Source organism: Rhinopithecus bieti, unplaced genomic scaffold (genome assembly GCF_001698545.2).
Source record: "Rhinopithecus bieti isolate Rb0 unplaced genomic scaffold, ASM169854v2 scaffold_4655, whole genome shotgun sequence".
NCBI lineage: Eukaryota > Metazoa > Chordata > Mammalia > Primates > Cercopithecidae > Rhinopithecus > Rhinopithecus bieti.
The window spans coordinates 1,341,940-1,359,278 of record NW_016804517.1 but is presented as its reverse complement, the minus strand read 5'-3'; the positions used below and the strand labels follow the sequence as shown (position 1 = coordinate 1,359,278).

At 38.8% G+C, this 17,339-nt stretch overlaps 1 pseudogene across 1 annotated transcript; it reads right to left on the bottom strand.

Annotated features, from left to right (window-relative positions):
* Positions 1-3,303: 3,303 nt before the first annotated feature.
* On the bottom strand, positions 3,304-5,058 carry LOC108527551 (cGMP-dependent protein kinase 1 pseudogene; annotated as a pseudogene). The gene has a single exon (XR_001884843.1). The product of XR_001884843.1 is annotated as a cGMP-dependent protein kinase 1 pseudogene (transcript).
* Positions 5,059-17,339: the final 12,281 nt, after the last annotated feature.

The window sequence follows — 17,339 nt, the reverse complement described above, 5'->3', positions numbered from 1 at the left end:
TCACCATCATCCAAAACAGCTTGCAGTTTTCAAAGATAATCACTTGATCCTTACTGGGCATTTCTTAGGGGGTCTAAAAATGAGTACCGCAATAAGTCGGATATGTTCTTTTTAAACATGATCATCATATTGTACACTTGATACTTATGCTGAGAGCTCAGATCTTCCTTTCCTAGTATAATTTTCATCTAAGCATTCCTTAGATACTTAGATCATTCTTAATGGAGATTGTGCATTATACCCTCTGTGGACACACAGAAATCTGACTAATTGGACTGACTAGATTACAGTTGTTAATGAATTCCATTTCCTTCATCTACAATACATGCTTAAGATATATTTGTCACCTATTACACAAATTTTTAAGATTGAAATCATTCATTAAAGCAGTGTTTATAGGCAAAAGTTTTTCATCATTCTTTTCAATAAATAAAATTCCTACACAGTCATCCTTCAGTATCCATGGGGGATTGGTTCCAAGACCTCCGAGGATACCAAAATCCACAGACACTCAAGTCCTTTATATAAAATGATGTAGTGTTTGCATAAAACCTACACACATCCTTTCATATACTTTAACTCATCTCTAGATTACTTACAATACCTAATGCAATATAAATTCTATGTAAATAGCTGTTATATTGTATTGTTTAGAAGAAAAAACTATACATGTTTAGTCCAGGCACAACCATTCTTTTTTTTCTTTCCTGAATAGTTTTGATCCTCAGTTGGTTGAATCCATAGATGTGGAACCCATGGTTAGAGAGGGCCGACTGCACTTTCAGGCTACATTTCTGTTCTTGTTGGTATAAAAACTGGGTGTCTTGAAAAAGTTTGAAATGAGCCTGTAGCATTAATAGTTACCATTCGAATGCTACAGAAATCATAACTGAACACAAACTTTGCAATAAAGCATTCTCTTTCAGCCCCAGCATGCCCTTCAGAATGGCACAGCCTTTTACAAAAAACAGGTGAGGTGATGGAATATCTACTCATCAAATCCTTATCTGAACATTTTAAAACAATTTTTATTTTAAAAGTATCTTGTTTCATATTAAATGTTGTATCCCAGAAATACCTTAATAAATTATTTCCTTTCTTGGCCAAAATAAGGTATCTAGCCAATGATAATTTCGTACTGTCTCTTTAAGTGCTAGGAAGAGTACCTAATTCTAATGGTTACTATCCCCATATACTATACCTGTCAAAAAATTTTAAACTCTAATGAGTCAGTTCGCTGAAAATAAACTCCACACTTCCATTCAAAAGTATGAAACTAAACGCTGAGTGGGAAACAGTTTACCCTCACGCCCAGTGTAAATCAGCCCAGAGAGGAAGTAGAAAAGTACTCCAGCTATTTGCTATAGACACAAATATGCACTGACCGCTACTGCGCATGATCCACTCATGATGAATGTTCCTACCCCTAACATGAAAATGTTGGAAAAAGGAGGGGAAGAGAGAAGGGCAGAAGAAGGATGATGTGTGCATACCCAAGATCAGCCATTTCCTCCCAGTACATACAAAAAACAACAACAACAAAACACCTCCTTTCATTCTTAGAGATTTCTTGCCTCTTTGAGAGCAAATCCTGAATGAGAGTGGACTCTGGGAAGGAGGGCTTTTCTCCTGTCCCCTCCATACCCTGGTTAAATCTCCTCCCTGCTTAAAAGCGTTGCTGTTACTGTTTGAGGGGCATAGCCCAGACACCGAAATCTGAAATTTCAAAAATGCGATAAAGCCCTAGCCCGGCAGCCCTGGGAGGCGAGCAGCTGCCGGGTGACCGCTGATGAAGTGGCTTCTTAAGGAGGTGGGCAGATTGATTCCAGCTGCTGAGCGCAGGGCAGGGCAGCCACTCGGAATGCACAGTCCGGCTGAGACAAGACTCAGCAGCAGCTTCCCAGGCAAGGGCAAAGTCAAATATTAGCTCTGTTTGCAATCCTGAGAAAAGTAAGGAAAATGCCACTGTTCCATCCAACAGGGACTTTCAAGGCAAGATGGGCCCAAAGGTGCCATGTGGACAGTGTCACTTCGTAAGTGGAATGTCACTCAGGAAATCTGAAAGCTGTCTTCTGAGATGGCTGTTCAGAAGGTCCCACAATTCCTAAGAGGAGTCCTTTCTGTCTGATTCCTGTTTTTCTACCCGCTCTGGCTCCCAGCTCCTGGTCTTCTTCTAATAACTCTGAACCTCAGCTCAGCCTCCCTGGCTCCCCATCCCATATAATCAATACACAAGAGGGACTCCAGAGGCAGACACGGAAGAGGTGCAGTGGACCAGTGGGAGACACTAAGCACCCCGGAGCTGAGCTGGATGGGGACAGTGGAGAGGATATGCTCTTCAGAAGAGCTTGTCTCAAAAATGAGAGAGCTAAACGGAGAGAGGGGGACTAGTTTAGGAGTCCCCTGAGGGCCCCAAACTCAGACAGCAAGTGATCTAAGAAGAGGGAAGGAGTAAGAGAGGTAGGCGGGCATGAAGGCATGCCTAATGGAATATTCAATATCCTGAGAAATGCACTTTCGGCCCTGCACTTCCAGGGACTAAAAGCCAGTAATGGGCTTTGGAGTCTGCACTTCCTCTCCCTAATGTCCAGAGGCGCTTTAATGCTGCAGCCAATCGATCAGCCTTCTCCGGTGAAGGCGACGAGTGGAGTGCAAAAGCTTCCTACTTGTGGCCAAAATCCACCCAGCCTCCTCTGCACACCCCAAAGGAGCGACATACAACTTTGAACTGGCAGGATCTGTCTCAAAGTGCCGGAGAGGAGGAAAGGAAGGAGCCCGGAGGCGTCCTGAAAAACAGCCTACCCTCACCCCTCCGCCCTCTTCATCCCAACTTTTCCAGGGAGGGATTCAGGGGAAAACAAAAAGGGAGGGTGCAGTATCCACTTTGGGACAGGGTTGACGAGCAGCCCCAAATCTGCTTCAGGTGCAAGGCCACTGAGCGGACTCCAAGCCCAGAACAGCTTAAGGTGTTGCACTTCTGGAAGAGACACGATCAGAGCAAAGGAACGTCCAGAAGGTGGGGTTTCTTTGCAATGTCTTGCTGACATCACAGCTGCCTTGAAAGTGACCCTGTGAACAAACCTTTCCCCGCCTCGCCCCCATGCTCCAGGCTGGATCCCTGCCCTAGAGACGAGCCCCTGTCCCGCTTCTCCCCGTCCCCGCGCCCGCCAGCAGAGCTCAGGTTCTGGGCAAGTTCAGTCCCTAAGTTGAGCCCAACCCCGTCCAGCCTCCAGTCGCCCCTCCCCGGGAGGCTCGGACAGCCCCACTGAGCATGTCCAGTGGCCTGAGTCCGGGGGGTCGCCGCTAGGAAGCTCTCCAGGCCCCTGGATGGGCAGGGTTGGGTCCCTGCGTGGACGCTCCCAGCGGGGCGCACGGAGGACAGCCGCGCGACTGCAGCCGAGTGTGGAGGGCACAAGTTAGCCCGCGCGAGTAAACTTTCCGCGGTCCTCCTCCCCACCCCCACGCCACAGGGGCGCGTCTCCCCGTGGAGCTAGCCTTTCCCAGCCCGGCGGAGACAAGCACAGCACGTGATGGGCAGAAATAAAAATAAACACTTCCCATTCCCGGGCCGCCGGGCCACCCCTACTCTGCGCGCCGCAGCGAGCAGGGGGCGCCCTGGGCCGACCCGCCCCCCGGCCTCTGGCCAGAGCCCCCAGCCTCTGCGCCGCGGGCCGAGACGAACACCCGGGCCCACGGCCTCCGCGCCTACCTTTCGGACTTGGTGAACTTCCGGAATGCCTGTCGGAGGTCGTGGAAGGACCTGTACGTCTGCGGCTCGGCCGAGATGCCCTGCGCCCGGGTGGTCCGGGGGCCGATGTGGGTCGAGGGCACGGGAAGCACCGACTGGCATTTGTGGAGTTTCCTCTTCAGCTCCTGAATTTCCTCCTCCTTCTCTGACAGCCGCTTCTCCAGTTCTTTGATCCTCTCCTCTTTGAGCATGAGAATCTTGGCAAAGTCTTCCTCTAGCTCGCTCATTTTTTCACTGAGCCCCTCCGCGAAACTTTTTCTCGGGCGGCGGCGGCGGCGGCGGCGGCGGCGACGGCGGCTGGGACGGCAGCCGGGAGCGGAGGGCGCGGGTGAGCGAGTGAATGGGCGCTAAGTACTCGAGCGCGGCGGAGTGCGCCCCTAATGCGGCGCGGGGAGCCTCCTGCTTCGATCCGCTTCTGCTGAATGGACTAAAAGCACGGAGGGGAGGATGAGAAGTCTAAAAGCGATGGAGAGGAGAGGCAGAGTGCTAATCTCCAGTCTCTCTGGGGAGTAGGTGATTATCTTTCATTGAGAAACCAATTAGAGCTGCCCTTCCTCCCCTGAGACCCCCTCCCCCGCCCCCCTTTCCTAGTCACTTCGTGAGAATACGCGCGCGCCACCCCACCGACAGTCGAGTTGCTAGCAGAGGGTTGGATCAGACAGCCTAGTCCCACTCCATCACACAAAACTCACTCTTCCACGCTATATGGTACCAAGGGAAGGGGGTGGGGTGGGGGGGAGCTTTATGCCACTTGATCCCTGAAATAGCAACAATTACCATGTGATCTGGCGGATGACGCAGCGCTTGTAACTGGATCCTAAAGAGTGTGAGTGTGTGTGTATGTGTGTGACATTTCATAAATATTAAATTGCCTTTAGACAGTAACCTGCATAAATTCATCTTGGTCTTTGCCTTTTGCCTCTTTTCTATTTTTGATGCCTGGATGGATTCAGAAAGGAAGGCGGGTGTGTGTGTGTGTGTGTGTGTGTGTGTGTGTGTGTGTGTTACTGTGAAGTCCCATGGTTCTGACCCTAGTAAGAATGACAGGGCAATACCAGTTCCAAGGTTTTTCAGCGTAAAGCCTTACTGGACATAGTGAACTATAATTGTTGGTGGGAAAGTGAACTAAAATTGTTAGTGGGAAAGTTGGATGAACATACGGTAATGAGCCAAATGATTATGGAAAAGAGAAAGGCCATGTGTTAATTGTAATCGTTTTGTGTCTGGCTTTTTTTTTTTTTTTTTTTTCATCTATTATCCTTCAGTCTTGTATACAGAGCATCCAAATTATATCACAATCTCTTTCTCAATGGCTCAGAAGTGGTGGCCACCAGTGCTAAGCTGGGTCACCCTACCAGTTCCAGTTTGGGGGAGAAATTGCATCTTTAATTATCTGTGTTTAGGTCTTATCTGTGCATCCACCATCTACCCTATGCTAAAGGGATTATTCTGCACAGTAGAATAATCGCGTATTCACGGATTCTTACAATTTCATTTTTTATATCTATATATCACAGACAGCATTTACATAACATAAGTCACTATTTGAGAGTCTGATTTGGTAGTCAGTGAGAGGTATTTCTTCCGATAATAGTGAATACATTGGTAATTTTTTTAAGGGAAAAAAATAGTTGCAACTAAGATACCAGAAGATTCTTTCCTAAATAGTAATTTTTCTTAAAAAAGAAAATTCAATGTGTAATTACTGGCTACTTACAAAAAAATTATTCTACCTTTTCTGAAACAAGTGTATATTTTATTCTGGAGATTGATTTATTATTTACTATTCTACTTATCTGATTTTGTACATTAAAATGTTTTATACCACATCTGAATTTCTTAATTGCACCAGATGCTAAAGTCTGGCTATGTCTACTGACGTTTGAGAAAGGGTTCTTAGTGTTGTTGACAGTTGCTATTCTGTTGCTTCTGTCTATGAACTTAATCTGCTATTATCATTTTACACAGACTAAAATAATTGACATTTTAAAATAATACATTAGAGAAAACCTTTGATCACATTCAAAAATCTAGGCATAGCTTTAACTTTATTTACAGCAGAAAAAAATAGTTTTAAAATGACTCTTAAAAGGTTTTTTTGTAAGTCTTACACTATCTTAAATGAAGATATTCAAATGTTTCTTCTGCTTATTAAAAAATAAACCTTTAAACTTAGATTTCACACATGCACCTCAAAACCCTAAATTCATACCCATCTTCCAAAATAAAACTTATTTTTGAATAGATCAGTTTTAATTTAAATAATGTTGATTGCTAGTGACATTAAATCTTGTCCATTGGCTTAAGAAGTATTTAATTTAGACCACAAGGAAAGCTTGAGAAAAGACATGCTGGTAGAAGAATAAACACTGAATTATTAAAAATCATGTCATAGTATATTAGAGCTGAAAGAACTTTGAAGATGATCTAACCCAACAACCTCAAGTTATAAAGGAGGAAAATGAGATCTTGAGAGGGAAAGTCCAAGATCACTTCAAGGGCGGAAGTTTGAGTCCAGGATGCCTAGGAATACCCACGAAGCATGCTTTCCCTCCCACGCTGCTTCTAGCATGGATCCAGAAAATTTAGAAACTCTATGATTCTGATGATCCAGTGTTGAAAGATGTGACGTTACTCTCTGTTTCTTATTTCTAAATCTGTAGTAGTAATATGTCAAAGCAGAGTATTAATGAAACCTTAGGTTTTTTTGTTTTTTGTGTGTGTGGTTTTTTTGTTTGTTTGTTTTTTTTTCTTAAAGGAGAAGGTCGCCATCTAGTGCCCGTGGAGAAATTTGCTAAATAAAAATCTTAATCACAATTAAATTGGGGTTATGTCCTTAAATACCTGTCTGGGTATTTTCACTTCATATTTGTGAGAAATAACCAGAATTTTGTGTCAAACTAAATTTTTTTTTACATTTGATATATTTTAGCCTGTTTGATGACAATTATGATTGTCAACATTTATTATTTAATGTGTGCCAGCACAGGGTTAAGCCCTTTATGTAACTGATTTTAATCCCCACACTTACTCTGTAAGATAGGCACTATTACTCATTTCTATTTTATAGATGGAGAAACTGATGCTTGGCCAGATTAGATAATTTGCCCATGGTCACATTGTACAGATTTGACCCAGGCTATCTTAATACCCTATGCAGCACGGCTTCTACTCAAAATGCATTAAAATATTCACTTCTCTATGAGCCCAGTGACAAGCAAAACTAAAATATCTTTCTTGCTGGGGACACAGTAAGTGTAAAGTCACATATAAACCCAGATAAATTCCTAAGATTCTGGTGTCTAACAATCAATTTCCTTACCAAAGTTGTTTCCCTAGTGATATTTTGGGATATATTATACATTTTATATATAATTTCAATTTTTAAGCATCTGTGCTTTCAAAAACTATGATTGTGCTTTGCCTCCCTTTCTCTCTTCTGTCTAATAAGGAACACTTTCTAGAAAGGCTGAAAGCGTGTAAGATGTAAGCAGCTCTTCCAGGATTCCTGTACTTTAATCCAGGATAGTGTCACAAGGGCCAATGGGAGGACAGGTCTATAAAAAACTCAAAAACAATAATTAAACTGACTAAAAGTCAATCTGCTTTTTATTGTCTCTATTTACTAGAAGTTACAAGTATCAGTAATAAAATATTCCTCCTCCTCCCAAAAATATTCTCTTGGTCTAAGTACAAAGGATTGCTGTGTTTACTGTTGAGCAGGTGGACTCAAGAGAGATCTCCTGTTACTGGCTTTGAGAATGGAGCAGGCTGCATGGCAAGGAATGCAGGTGGACTCTAGGGATGTAGAGCAACTCCTAGCTGACATCCAGAAAGGAAGTGGGGACCTCAGTCCTACAACAGCAAGAAACTGAATTCTGTCACAACTGCATGAGCTGGGAAGAGGACCTCTAGCTCCAGGTGAGAAGGAAGCATGACTGACATTTTTTTCAGCCTGTAAGTCCCTGAGCAAAGATCCTAGTCATGCTGTCCCCACACTTCTCACTACCAAAACTGTGAGATAAGTTGGTGTAAAGTCTTTAAATTTGTGGTAAAAATTGTCAGGCAACAAGATAAAACTCATAAATGACTCGACTGCCATTTCTAAAATATCCTTTTAAAACACTAGAAATGTATTGCCGTTTTCAGAAGGCTGCCTTCCCAAAAGGGTCATTTTCAGTGAAACTATAGTGCATTTCAAATGGATACTTGAGCAACATTAAACATTGCTATAAATTATGAACTGCTTAAAGCATACTGATGACAATATGAACAGCCTTTCATAAAAGATGTTTATGTTTAAAGCAGAACACTAATGTGATTGAAGTGTAAATCTTCCAAACATAGGTTCTAGAAAGGATTGAAACCATTCATTAGTTTACTACACAGCAGAAATGTTACTATAATTTGCCCTATGTAGAGGACCAGCCTTGTGACTTTGAACAAATTATGTAGTCAGCTGACCCTTAGTTTTCTTATCTGTAAAATATCAATAACTCTCTCGTGTAATATTATTTATTTTTTATAAAGTATTTAGCTATGAGTATATACTTAAATAATTTTAGACTCTTATTAATTAACTGAATGTGCTTCCATAGTTATCCGTGGAAAGTAAGTGCTCCTACATCATGTTACCTTCCAGATCAAATCCTAATGTCATCTATTTGAGGAGACTTGGAAGATTTTTTTTAAAGTACAAATCTTTTTTTGAGTTTAGTTTTGATTGGAATTTTGTTTCATTGTAGAAATGATAGAAATTGGACTTCTCTGCTTAGAACATTTTTTGTTTGTTTGTTCTTGAGATAGAATCTCAGAGTCTCACTCTGTCACCCAGGCTGTAGTGCAATGACACGATCTCGGCTCACTGCAACCTCTGCCTCCCGGGTTCAAGCAATTCTCATGCCTCAGCCTCCCGAGTAGCTGGGATTACCGGCCTGTGCCACCCCGTCTGGCTAATTTTTGTATTTTTTGTGAAGATGGGGTTTCACCATTTTGGCTAGGCTGGTCTTGAGCTCCTGGCCTCAAGTGATCTGCCTGCCTCAACCCCCAAAAGTATAGGGCTTACAGGTGTGAGCCACCACACCCAGCTAGAACATTTTTTAAATAAATAATTTTAATAGAAAACACATGCAGGTGATTTAGAATTCAGAAAGTACAAGAGGATGTACAATGAAAGGTAAGTCTCTCTCCCATACCTGTTTCTCCAGTTCCCTTTTCTGGAGGCAATCATTCACTAGTAACATTTATTTGTGTATCCCTCATAAGATATTTATTCATAAACACATTTGTATAAAAACATGCATTTTTACACAAATAAGATTTAATACCTAGTTTCTATGCTAGTATATTCCCTAACTTAGAGCTATTATTTCCTGCTTTTCAGGACCATTATTCCAGTGCAATATGTCACACTGTTTCACTTTGTGATAAAATGTCAGTAACAAGGCAGGAACATGGCTGAATTTAGACAGTGTGCGACCTTCCTTCACTTAGCCATTATTTATAAATTTTCTTTCCCTTTCAAAAAAATTAGGTACTTCTTGTTTTATTGTATATATTTAATAACAATTTTGGAATGGTCTAGTATTTTAAGAACAAAAGCCAAACCTTATAAGACATATACGTCTTTTAAGAATATAATAAAAAAACCTCTGGCCTTAGTCTTCCCCACCTGCTTTGTGTTAATGGAAACATTCATCTGAGTTATCTCAAGTTATTTCCAATTAGCAGTTTCCATGTAAACAAACAAACAAAAAAAAGCTAGGCATAAGGAATATTCTATTTTGATAGTCTCTCAAGCCTTTATAACTGTCATGATTTTCTTGGTCTCTAATCAAAATTGCATAGTTAGTTCAATAGTTCATTTACTATTTTAGATTCAACGAGGACAGATTTATTTGGAAATGATTTTATCAGAATGTCTAGGCAGTTATTATAAAAAATTATAATTTGTTTTTGTAAAAAAAATAGTTTCACAGAACTTGCAATATTCCAGGAGATATTAGAATTCTCATATTTACAAGTAACAATTCCAAGTGCTATATTGATTATATTTTCAAATCTGTGTTATATATGGCTCCATTTTAGCAGCCTTAATAAAAATGAGAAGGCCAGAGTAACACTCAAAACTTTCCCATAACAATTTTAAAGAACTCTATGCGTTACAATGAGAAGTCTTTGCATTGAAAAATGCTTTGGCTCAGCACTCCTCTCCCCTTTCCACGGCATCCTTTGCAGCCACCCCTAGTCTGCAGAGAGGCGGCAGAAAGACAACAGATATTGAACTAGGAAGACACAGTACCGTCACCCTTCATTCAAGATTTCATCTAATAAAGGGAGATCACTTTACAACACTCAGGCAAGCAGACATTACTCAGACTGTGGCTAAAATCATCAGCAAGAAACTCTGCCAGGAATACCTCGGGGTAACATAAGGTGGTGCTGGGGTGTGTGTGTGTGTGTGTGTGTACACACCACCCATGTGTTTGTGTGTGTGTATGTGTGTCTATTTGAGTCACAGTAACTTTCTTCTAAATCATTCTTCTTAGGTCAGTAAAAAACAAACTATTCCTTTAAAAGTCTCAATTCAGAACATTTGGATATTTTAATGTTAAGAGCAGAAATGGAGTGATGTGAAGACCAGATGGGAGATGCCACAAGTGGCTGAGGGTTAGACTCTAGTGCATCGTCATCAATCAGGACTGACAACATCTGCCCCTCCACAGTCAGACAAACTTATCTACCTTTTGTGCAAATATCAAATTAGCATCCTAGGAAAGACACTGACGAAGAGCCACTTATGCCAGGAATCTTTTTATTAAAGTTATCATGAATCTGGTATTATTCTTCAGAAAGGGAAATTAAAAATAAATGTTTGTATTACCTGAGCAGATGTATTTAATTTCATTCTTTCAACAAGTTTTTTTGCTTACTTTTCTACAGGTCCCAGGCCCTCTGCTAGGCATTAAGGATACAGAGATAAGTAAGACAGAGTATCTGCCCTCAAGAAACTCAGGAGAATGCGGAAGAAGATGCTGTAGGGTTAGGGGACACAGATATGCATATGACTACTGGCAGAGCAATAGTGAAAAAATTAGAAGCCTTTTTCTCAAAGTGCTGTCATACTACAGAGGAAGGGGAGGGAGCAATCAGTAAGATGTGAGTGTGTCTGCCTACGAGAGAGAGAGAGAGAGAGAGAGACAGAGAGAGAGAGAGAGAAAGGTAGGGTAGCCTTAGTCAATTCTCCACAATTTAATTTGCCAAAAAGCAATTCACAGAAAGCCAAAATCACTGTATAACCAATTTGACACATGCCTACTTTGTTGAAGCCAAAGAAATAATTTTCCAAACAAATGTAAAAACTAGCTAAATTTCTATAATTTAAAACTAACCAAAAACTGTCATTAAGAAAGAACCTTTCTGAGTATGTGTATAATCTCTCTGAATGGCTTCTTCTATAAACATGTCCTCTGAAAAGCTCAGGTACCTGCTTGTGTAACTGGTCAGGGGATAGGAAAGTGGTGTGATGGGTGGGGCAAGACAAGGCCACATGCTTGCTGGAAAGTACATGGGGAGGGCCTTTTGGAATGCCTCTCCGAGGACTTGAAGTTTTATACTAAGAGGCGCTGATTTAATATAATGCCATAACCAGGGACATTTTTACAATAAATAACATATGAAAGCTTCCAAAAAGATATTTGAAAACAACCAAATATTATCTGTGGCACCAGTAAAGCAGGACTATAGTCTCCTCACTGGGTTTAATGTTCATTTAAAATTGCCTCTTTTTTTACTTCTCCTGTAAAGACTGCTTTTCTTTGTGAGTGTGAAAATTTATTCGCCAGGAAAATCAGGTTAAAATGATTAAGTTGCTTAAAGAAATAGAGTACTCTGACAGACCTAACCTTGAAAATTCAAATATGTATACTTGTTAATTTAAAATCATATTTTGAGTTATTATTTTATTAGAGTAACAAAATTCATATTCTAATTTTATACAAATTAAATCATTTTTCCAAGGAAAGAAAAAATTAGTAAACAGTTAATACATTGTGTAATAGAGAATGCCTGAGTGTGTATCATGTGAATTAGTAGTTTTTAAATTGCTACTATCAATGAAATACTATATTACAGAAAAATTGGAGAGTATAGGTGTAAAAAATTACAAAACATTTCATAAATAAGAATAATTTTCAATAGCAAAAATTATTTTTCTATACTTAGAAAAGTAAGAATAATGTGATTAACCAAAATACTCTGGATAACTGTGATATATCTCCCCAGATGTATTTATCCCTAAATTCAGTGTAATTTCAACAATACTTTAAAAATAGAAGTGGATGAGTTGATTTGAAAATTTATATGAAACAAATATTATAACAGAGTAAGAAAATAGTTGAAAACAACAAAAATTGTGTTACTGCCCTACCATCAAATATACTATGAAGCTACAGTAATTAAACCAATGTGGTGAATAATTTTTAAAACTGGGTCAATAATGAAAACACAAAGTTTAGAAACAAAACAATGTTTTTTATTTTCCATTTTGTTATTTTGGTAAAAAATATAAAATTTGCCATTTTTACCATTTTTTAAATGTATAGTTCAGGGGTTTTTAGAACATTCACATTGTTCTGCAACCATCACCAACATCCATCTCTGGAAAATTTTTATATTCTCAAGCTGAAACTGTGAACCTCATTAAACAATGACTCTCCATTCCCTGTTTACCCCAGCCACCAGCAACTACCATTCCACTTTCTGTCTCTATAAATGTGACTGTTCTAGGTACCTCATATTTATTAGATAGGGTTCCCTAGAGGGACAGAACTAATTGAAGATATAGATATATATATATATAATTAGAGTAACAAAATTTGTATTCTAATTTTGTACAAATTAAATCATTTTTCCAAGGAAAGAAAAAATTAGTAAGATTATTAGTATTTTATATATATATATAAAATACATATATATGAGTTTATTTTATATATATAAATTAACTTACACTATCAGAAGGTCCCACAATAGGCTGTCTGTAAGCTTGAGGAGCAAGAAGAGCCAGTCTAAGTCTCAAAACTGAAGAACTTAGAGTCTAATGTTTGAGGGCAGGAAGCATCCAGTACAGGAGAAAGATGTAGGCTGGGAAGCTAGGCCAGTCTTGCCTTTTCACATTTTTCTGCCTGCTTTATATTCACTGGCAGCTGATTAGATTGTGCCCACCCAGATTAAGAATGGGTCTGCCTTCCTCAGCCCACTGACTCAAATGTTAATCTCCCTTGGCAACACCCTCACAAAGCCACCCATGATTAATACTTTGCCATCCTTCAATCCATTCAAGGTGACACTCAGTATTAACCATCACATCATATAAGTGGAATCATACATTATTTGTCTTTTTGTGACTGGTTTATTTCACTTAGCCTAACGTTCTCAAGTTTTATCCATGTTGTAATATGTACCAGAATGTCCTTCCATTTTGAAGTCGAATAATATTCCATTGTCCGTATAGACTACATTCTGTTCATCCATTCATCTGCCAATGGATACTTCAATTGCTTCTACCTATTGGTTGTTGTGCATTATGCAACTATGAACAATGGTGTACAAGAATCTGTTCAGGTCTCTGCTTTCATCTCTTTTCAGCACATATACAGAACTGGAATTGCTGGATTATATAGTAATTCTATGTTTAATCACTGACAATGCTTTATAAATATATGAAACAGTTAGTATTCATAAGATGTAAAATGCTCCTACAAATCAACAAGATACTTAATCCAATACAAAATAAAAAATACAAATTTCCAATACAAAATGATTAAAACAAAGACATTCATCCTGAATAAAATTTACTTTTGTCTGTCAAATTAGCAAAACTTAAGAGATTGATAATATTCCTTATTGTCAAAGTTTTGATAAAGGGCCCTTCCAAATATTGATGAGAGGGTAAGTTGTTGCTAAAGCCCTTGGTAGCAAGCAATTTAGCAGTAGCCATCCAAATCGCAACATGTATTAGCTTTTATTCAACAATCCTAAAGTTCAGATTATAGACATAATGATCATGTATATACACAAAGTATTTTTGCTGTTTGTAAAAGAAAAAAAACCCTTAAAATTAAGGGATTAAATAATGGATGATACATTATAAAATTAAATGTAGCCACAAAAAAAGAATGAAATAGACCTATAAGAAGAATGCCAAGGTAGGACAAAGTGAAAAAAAGCAAGGAAAAAAAAATTGTGATTTCATTTACATGACCATGTTTACATGATATATGTAAAATACATGCATATGTATTGAAATAACCAAACTCAACAGTGTTACCAGAGGGAAGGAGAGTAGGAGTGAGGAGAGGTGGATAACTGTCAAGTTTGGTAAGATATACACTGTTTGAACTTCCTACAGTGAGAATGTACTAATGTATACTGTATACAATTCTTACAATGTTATTGAGGAAAATTACATACAATAAACTGCACACATTTGAATTGTTAAATCTTATCAGTTTAGACAGATATATATATATGTATACATATATATATATACACCCATGAAATTACCACTGCAATCAAGATAACAAATCATGAAAATTTTTTAAGTCATTGAATTCCTATGATCTCTTAAATATATAGATATCATAATAAAATGACTTAGCTTTACTAATAGACAGTATCCAGAAAGAGCAAAAACATCCTTCCCTTTGGCCTTCCCTTACCCTCAAACTCGATTCTATTTACACTAAGTATGGAGACCACCAAAAGCTGTCCTCTCACTGATGCCATATGTCATTCTACGATGTGTTCTAAAAAGCATTAACCTTCATATTTGCTGGATTTCTATAATTCCATGGCCCTCTTCTGTATAACAGTCTCCAAAAGAGTAAAATAAATGGGTAGCCTAGGACCTTACAGTTCAACGGATTATAGAAATAGCCTAATTTCCTGTGCACATGCACAAACACAAACACAAATCTTTCTAAAACATGCCTGAGAGATAGCCATGTATACCAATGGCTAGATGGCTTAAGCAATTAGAGCTAGTGCAATTTTGTTTATGTAAATCAGGGTTATATCAACCTCAGCACTATTCACATTTGGGGCCAGATAATTTTCTCTTGTAGGGGACTGTGCTGTGCATTGTAGAATGTTTAGTAACATCTTTGGCCTCTAACCACTAGACACCAGTAGCCAGCCCTCATCCTAGATTGTTACAACCAAAAATATCTCCAGATGTTGTCAAATGACAATCCTCCCCCTCCCAGTTGAGACCCATTTGTATAAATTGATGCTGAAAGCTAATCCTCAAAATTAATTCTTATGTGGAATATTTCAAATCAAGTTTATTCATATTTTTACCTTTAACCAGCATTCACTTTCAATAAGTATATGGGAATAGTAAAGAAGTAGTTTATGCCATGTTGCAACACAAAAGATACTGACTGTTGAGTGATGTATAAATCCAAAGGCAGCATTGAAAAGTAACACCAATTTGACTCCTGGTCAGGGATGCCTGTTCTGCACTTTCCTGCCATTTTGGCCTTAAGAGAGTATTAACGAACTAACCTGGAGAACTCCAGTCCTTATACTCTGTCTGCCTATTCTGTCTTTGATTTCAAGTTAATTATAAGAGAACAGAGCAACTGAAGAATTAATGAGTCATTTACACTTAACTTTGATATGAAAATTATCATTCAATGACTAGATGTTGGCATTTAGTATTTTCTCGGACTCCATTCAGGAAAATGGAAGAATGTTATCAAGTGTAGCATAAACCTGTTTCACATTTCCTTAAGGTATCCTTTAAAGATTCTTTTTAAGGCTGAGTGAGGTGGCTCACGGCTGTAATCCCAGTACTTGGGGAGGCCAAGGTGGGTGTATCACCTGAGGTCAGGAGTTCAAGACCAGCTTGACCAACATGGTGAAACACAGTCTCTACTAAAAAGTGCAAAAAATTACTGGAAATGGTGGTGGATGCCTGTAATTCCAGCTTACTCGGGAGGCTGAGGCAGGAGAATCGCTTGAACCCAGGAGGCAGAGGTTGCAGTGAGCCGAGATCATGCCATTGCACTCCAGCCTGGGCGACAGAGCAAGACTCCATCTCAAAAAAATAAACAAACAAGTAAAAAATAAAATAAAAGATTCTTTTAAAACAGGATTTCCAGTTCTATTCTTTTCTTACCATGTGACTAAAGCAGAGGGTAGAGGTGATATATATACATATATACACATATATATCATATATATCATATGTGTATATGTATGTGTGTATATATGTGTATATATATACACACACACACAATATGTGGAATTTAACATCCTTCCTTCAAATAAGCCCTTCTACTTTTAACCAAAATGAATAATAAATGGCATCCATAAAGATGTGATAATGTAATCATTGAAGGAATAAAGAGTAGCTAGCCAAATATTTAGTGTTTGGGTAATGTAGCTGCAGATTTAATGACATAGCTTAATGAGTGGTGCTTGAAAAGTTTGATTGTTTCTTAGTGAGCTGAGTTACATGACTTCCCTGAAAACTAGAGTTTCTATTGGATTTATAGTCAGTTCCAGTTAAAGCAAAATATAGAACCAATAATAGATATGTCCATAATGGGAAATATATGTTAGTGAGTTCTTAGTTTTATAGCTATATGTGACCTGACTTTTAAAATAAATTAAAATAATCTCTCATACTCAACTATTATGAATAATATTATAATATAAATATAGCATCCATATACTCTTTGAACACTCTGGAAGGCACCATGTTAAGTTCCTCATATATATTAAATTAGTATATCCTTAAAGTTCCTCGAATGTTATTCCCTCAGCTATGGTGACATTGGGGACATCCACAATTTCTCTAAGTCTGAATCTCCTCATGTGTAAAATGGGAATAACAGTAGTACCTTTATCATTTGGATGATTATGAAAGTTAAATATTTTTGGTAGTAGCGATAAGGTTAAGAGCAATGGTTTAGTATAGTATTTAATTGAAATAATAATATTAAGTGTCTTCATGTAATTTCTAAGTATAATTACTATAATACAATAGCCTTTTCTGTAAAATTATGTGAATATAAGCATATTGTTTCATTACCACACATTATTATTTTGAAAGAGTGTCCCTGTGGTAGGTTGTTTAGAAAATACTTATAATAATTTCTTTTCTTTCTTTCTTTCTTTTTTTTTTTTTTGAGAAGGAGTTTTGCTCTTGTCACCCAGGTTGGAGTACAGTGGCACCATCTCAGCTCACTGCAACCTCTGCCTCCCAGGTTCAAACAATTCTCCTGCCTCAGCCTTCCAACTAGCTGGAACTACAGGTGCACACTGCCACACCTGACTAATTTTTTGTATTTTAGTAGAGACGGGATTTCACTGTGTTGCCCGTGCTGGTCACAAATTCCTGAGCTCAAGCCATCTGCCCACCTTAGCCTCCCAAAGTGCTGGGATTACAGGTGTGAGCCTCAGTGCCTGGCAATAATTTCTTCTCATATTTATGCCTTTGGGAAATACCCTCTCACACTGACTCTTGGCTTAACCGTGTACCTTGCTTTGGCCAATGAGAAAATAGCAAGTCTGACACAAACTG